Source organism: Ovis aries, chromosome 1 (genome assembly GCF_016772045.2).
Source record: "Ovis aries strain OAR_USU_Benz2616 breed Rambouillet chromosome 1, ARS-UI_Ramb_v3.0, whole genome shotgun sequence".
Taxonomy (NCBI): Eukaryota; Metazoa; Chordata; class Mammalia; order Artiodactyla; family Bovidae; genus Ovis; species Ovis aries.
Window position 1 is genome coordinate 58029080 of NC_056054.1, and position 6000 is coordinate 58035079.

The window sequence follows — 6000 nt, forward strand, 5'->3', positions numbered from 1 at the left end:
TTTATTCCCCACCAGTTTATAACATTGTTTGCAAGTTTGTTCGAGAAAGATTTTGAGAGCAGGTTCCAGACGTATATTTCTTTGGTAAACCCAACAGCATTTGCTTTACATCTCCATGTCCTGCCATGGCTCACCAAAACAACATAACCATAAATATAAAACAGGATTTTTTAAATAGGGCACATCACAGATAAGAAGCTGTGAAGTATGCAAATTGCCTATCCAAAAGAATAATTCCATCCATTTCTCCTCTATTGATCCCAACTGGCCAATGTATCAAATTTGCCTTTGAGAATAACATTTCTATGAGGCTGATCACAGAAGTGGGTCTCAACAAATGCTTTTCTGAATGGAACAGGAATGATGAATGTTCCTAGTGAATGGTACCATAGAGACTAAAATTATCAAGAATCAAAAGATCATAAGTTTTTGTTATCCATTCATTAATTTTATTTATTAGAATAAGACAATAAACTAAAGAGGAAAATAACACCCAGTTACTATTTTGCCATCTAAGCCTTCTAGGTCAAAGATTTTTAGAATTATTCTCTTCATTTTTATGTAAATATATATAGGTATAGTTCATATCATATGTTTATTATCAGTGTTTAACAGTTTTAAATTTCTGTTTTTAATTAATTTTAAAATGATTAAGGCATAGCGCTCATTTCAAAACTAAAGAAATAAAATGTTTTTTACTATAAAATTGGATGGACTACTACCTTTTTATCAATATATTTTAAAAGTTTATTAAGTAAGCTTATTAAAACACATGAAATATATACATTATAATATATTATAATACTATGTATTATAAAATACATAGTATTGATCATTCATTGTCACAGTAATCCAAGTTTATGCCCCAACCAGTAACACTGAAGAGATGAAATTGAATGGTTCTATGAAGACCTACAAAACCTTTTAGAACTAGCACCCAAAAAAGATGTCCTTTCCATTATAGGGGACTGGAATGCAAATGTAGGAGGTCAAGAAACACCTGGAGTAATAGGCAAATTTGGCCTTGGAGAACAGAATGAAGCAGGGCAAAGGTTAATAGAGTTTTGCCAAGAGAACACACTGGTCATAGCAAACACCCTCTTCCAAGAACACAAGAAAAGACTCTTCACATGAACATCACCAGATGGTCAACACCAAAATCAGACTGATTATATTCTTTGTAGCAAAAGATGGAGAAGCTCTATACAGTCAGCAAAAACAAGACCGGGAGCTGACTGTGGCTCAAATCATGAACTCCTTATTGCCAAATTCAGAATTAAATTGAAGAAAGTAGGGAAAACCACTAGACCATTCAGGTATGACCTAAATCAAATCCTTTATGATTATACAGTGGAAGTGAGAAATAGATTTAAGGGCCTAGATCTGATAGAGTGCCTGATGAACTATGGACGGAGGTTCATGACATTGTACAGGAGACAGGGATCAAGGCCATCCCCATGGAAAAAAAAAATGCAAAAAAGCAAAATGGCTGTCTGGGGAGGCCTTACAAATAGCTGTGAAAAGAAGAGAAGTGAAAAGCAAAGGAGTAAAGGAAAGATATAAGCATCTGAATGCAGAGTTCCAAATAGCAAGAAGAGATAAAGCCTTCATCAGCAATCAATGCAAAGAAATAGAGGAAACCAACAGAATGAGAAAGACGAGAGATCTCCTCAAGAAAATTAGAGACACCAAGGGAACACTTCATGCAAAGATGGACTCAATAAAGGACAGAAATTGTATGGACCTAACAGAAGCAGAAGATATTAAGAAGAGATGGCAAGAATACAAAGAAGAACTGTACAAGAAAGATCTTCACGACACCATTAATCATGATGCTGTGATCACTCACACTCACCTAGAGCCAGACATCCTGGGATGTGAAGTCAAGTGGGCCTTCGAAAGCATCACTACGAACAAAGCTAGTGGAGGTGATGGAATTCCAGTTGAACTATTTCAAATCCTGAAAGATGATGCTGTGAAAGTGCTGCACTCAATATACCAGCACATTTGGAAAACTCAGCAGTGGCCACAGGACTGGAAAAGGTCAGTTTTCATTCCAATCCCAAAGAAAAGTAATGCCAAAGAATGCTCAAACTACCGCACAATTGCACTCATCTCACACGCTAGCAAAGCAACGCTCAAAATTCTTCAAGCCAGGCTTCAGAAATAAGTGAACCGTGAACTTCCAGACATTCAGGCTGGTTTTAGACAGGGCAGAGGAACCAGAGATCAAATTGCCAACATCTGCTGGATCATAGAAAAAGCAAGAGAGTTCCAGAAAAACATCTATTTCTGCTTTATTGACTATACCAAAGCCTTTGACTGTGTGGATCACAATAAACTGTGAAAAATTCTGAAAGAGATGGGAATTCCAGACCACCTGACCTGCCCCTTGAGAAATCTGTATGCAGGTCAGGAAGCAACAGTTAGAACTGGACATGGAACAACAGACTGGCTCCAAATAGGAAAAGGAGTACGTCAAAGGTGTATATTGTCACCCTGCTTATTTAACTTATGTGCAGATTACATCATGAGAAATGCTGGGCTGGAAGAAACACAAGGTGGAATCAAGATTGCCAGGAGAAATATCATTCACCTCAGATATTCATATGACACCACCCTTATGGCAGAAATTGAAGACGAAGAACCTCTTGATGAAAGTGAAAGAGGAAAGAGAAAAAGTTGGCTTAAAGATCAACATTCAGAAAACGAAGATCACGGCATCTGGTTCCATCACTTCATGGGAAATAGATGGGGAAACAGTGGGAACAGTGTCAGCTTTTATTTTTGGGGGGGCTGCAAAATCACTACAGATGGTGATTGCAGAAATGAAATTAAAAGACGCGACTCCTTGGAAGGAAAGTTATGACCAACCTAGTAGCATATTCAAAAGCAGAGACATTACTTTGCCAACAAACGATCTAGTCAAGGCTATGGTTTTTCCAGTAGTCATTTATGGATCTGAGAGTTGGACTGTGAAGAAAGCCTAGCACCAAGAATTGATGCTTTTGAACTGTGGTGTTGGAGAAGACTCTTGAGAGTCACATGGACTGCAAGGAGATCCAACCAGTCCATTCTGAAGGAGATCAGCCCTGGGATTTCTTTGGAAGGAATGATGCTAAAGCTGAAACTACAGTACGTTGGCCACCTCATATGAAGAGTTGACTCATTGGCAAAGACTCTGATGCTGGGAGGGATTGGGGGCAAGAGGAGAAGGGGACAACAGAGGATGAGATGGCTGGATGGCATCATTGACTCGATGGACATGAGTTTGAGTGAACTCCGGGCATTTGTGATGGACATGGAGGCCTGCCATGCTGTGATTCATGGGGTCTCAAAAAATCTGACACAACTGAATGACTGAACTGAACTGAACTGAGCTGATAATACTATGTATCAATTGGGTTCAGTCACTGAATCCTGCGTGACTCTTTGCAACACTGTTTCTACTGTTTCCCCATCTATTTCCCATGAAGTGATTGGACTGGATATCATGATCTTCCTTTTCTGAGTGTTGAGCTTTAAGCCAACTTTTTCACTCTCCACTTTCACTTTCATCAAGAGGCTTTTCAGTTCCTCTTCACTTTCTGCCATAAGGGTGGTGTCATCTGCATATCTGAGGTTATTGATATTTCTCCCGGCAATTGTTATTCCAGCTTGTGCTTCTTCCAGCCCAGCGTTTCTCATGATGTACTCTGTATAATTATATATAAATGTATAATGTGACATACGTTTTATATGTATATATAATAGTATATTACATATATATATATATGAAAACCCCATGGACAGAGGAGCCTGGTAGGCTACTGCCCATGGGGTCACAAAGAGTTGGACATGACTGAGTGACTTCACTTCACTTCACTGTGTATATGCATGTATAATTATAAACAAAATAGTGTGTATCCTGACCCCTACCTGGGGATGAAATAGGGCAAAAAACAGCTCTATGTTTGGCCCTTGCCTTGTCTACATTTAACATGATCAAAGAAAATATGTTCATCCAGATTACACATGAAACATACTTTTAAAGATAATCAATATCATACATGACAATAAGATAAATATAACAACACAAAATATGTGATAATTCTATAAATCAGTTAGAAACATGAAATGCTCAATTTTAAATGAATCTGTCTAGCTAAAAATGTTAGAAAAAAAGATTTATTGACTTTAATTAATCTTAAGCTTCATATTATACACCAGTGGTGAGATCTGTCTGCTAAAAAACACACTGTCACCTAAGGCTAAATTAATAGATTTTGTAAGAAAGATATTGATTAATCCCAATAAATCCTCTAATTATGAGACCACATTTAACATGTTGCAGTTAGTCTTCTATAAAGGAGAACACTGGAAAACACAATGTGTCAAAAAGTACGTGGCACAGTTGGAGAGGGATTTGAAGCTATGTCACACTACAGTCCAGGAATCACAGAGTCAGACACGGCTGAGCGGTTATCTTTCAACCAGTATTTATTGACACCAAGTGGCAAGCACTGTGTTTAAGCATTAAACAGATAAAAAGTAAATGAATCTTTTATCCCTCTGTTAATGGACTTTAAAGTCAAGAAAGGGAGTTCAGTTCAGTTCAGTCACTCAGTCGTGTCTGACTCTTTATGAACCCATGAACTGCAACATGCCAGGCCTCCCTGTCCATCACCAACTCCCAGAGTCCACTCAAACCTATGTCCATTGGTCAGTGATGCCATCCAACCATCATCCTCTGTCTTCGCCTTCTTCTCATGCCCTCAGTCTTTCCCAGCATCAAGGCCTTTTCAAATAAGTCAGCTCTTCACATCAGGTGGCCAAAGCATTGGAGGTTCACCTTCAACATCAGTCCTTCCAAAGAACACCCAGAACTGATCTCCTTTAGGATGGACAGGTTGGATCTCCTTGCAGTCCAAGGGACTCTCAAGAGTCTTCTCCAACACCACAATTCAAAGCATCAATTCTTCGGCGCTTAGCTTTCTTCACAGTCCAACTCTCACATCTATACATGACCACTGAGAAAACATAGCCTTGACTAGACAGATCTTTGTTGGCAAAGTAATGTCTCTGCTTTTTAATATGCTATCTAAGTTGATCACAACTTTCCTTCCAAGGAGTAAGCATCTTTTAATTTCATGGCTGCAATCACCATCTGCAGTGATTTTGGAGCCCCCAAAAATAAAGCCTGACACTGTTTCCCCATCTATTTGCCATGAAGTGATTTGACCGGATGCCATGATCTTAGTTTTCTGAACGTTGAGCTACAAGCCAACTCTCCCCTTTCAATTTCAGCCAGAGACTCTTTTGTTCTTCTTCACTTTCTGCCATAAAGGTGATGTCATCTGCATATCTGAGGTGATTGATATTTCTCCAGGCAATCTTGATTCCAGCTTGTGTTTCTTCCAGTCCAGCATTTCTTATGATGTACTCTGCATATAAGCTAAATAAGCAGGGTTACAATATACAGCCTTGATGTACTCCTTTCCAAATTTGGAAACAATCTGTTGTTCCATGTCAGTTCTAACTGCTGCTTCCTGACTTGCATACAGGTATCTCAAGAGGCAGGTCATGTGGTCTGGAATTCCCATCTCTTTCAGAATTTTCCACAGTTTCTTGTGATCCACACAGTCAAAGGCTTTGACATTGTCAATAAAGAAGAAATAGATGTTTTTCTGGAACTCTCTTGCTTTTTCCATGATCCAGCAGATGTTGGCAATTTGATCTCTGGTTCCTCTGCCTTGTCCAAAACCAGCTTGAACATCTGCAAGTTCATGGTTCACATATTGCTGAAGCCTGGCTTGGAGAATTTTAAACATCACTTTACTAGTATGTGAGATGAGTGCAATTGTGTGGTAGTTTGAGCATTCTTTGGCATTGCCTTTCTTTGGGATTGGAATGACCTTTTCCAGTCCTGTGGCCACTGTTGAGTTTTCCAAATTTGCTGGCCTATTGAGTGCAGCACTTTCACAGCATCATCTTTCAGGATTTGAAATAGTTCAACTGGAA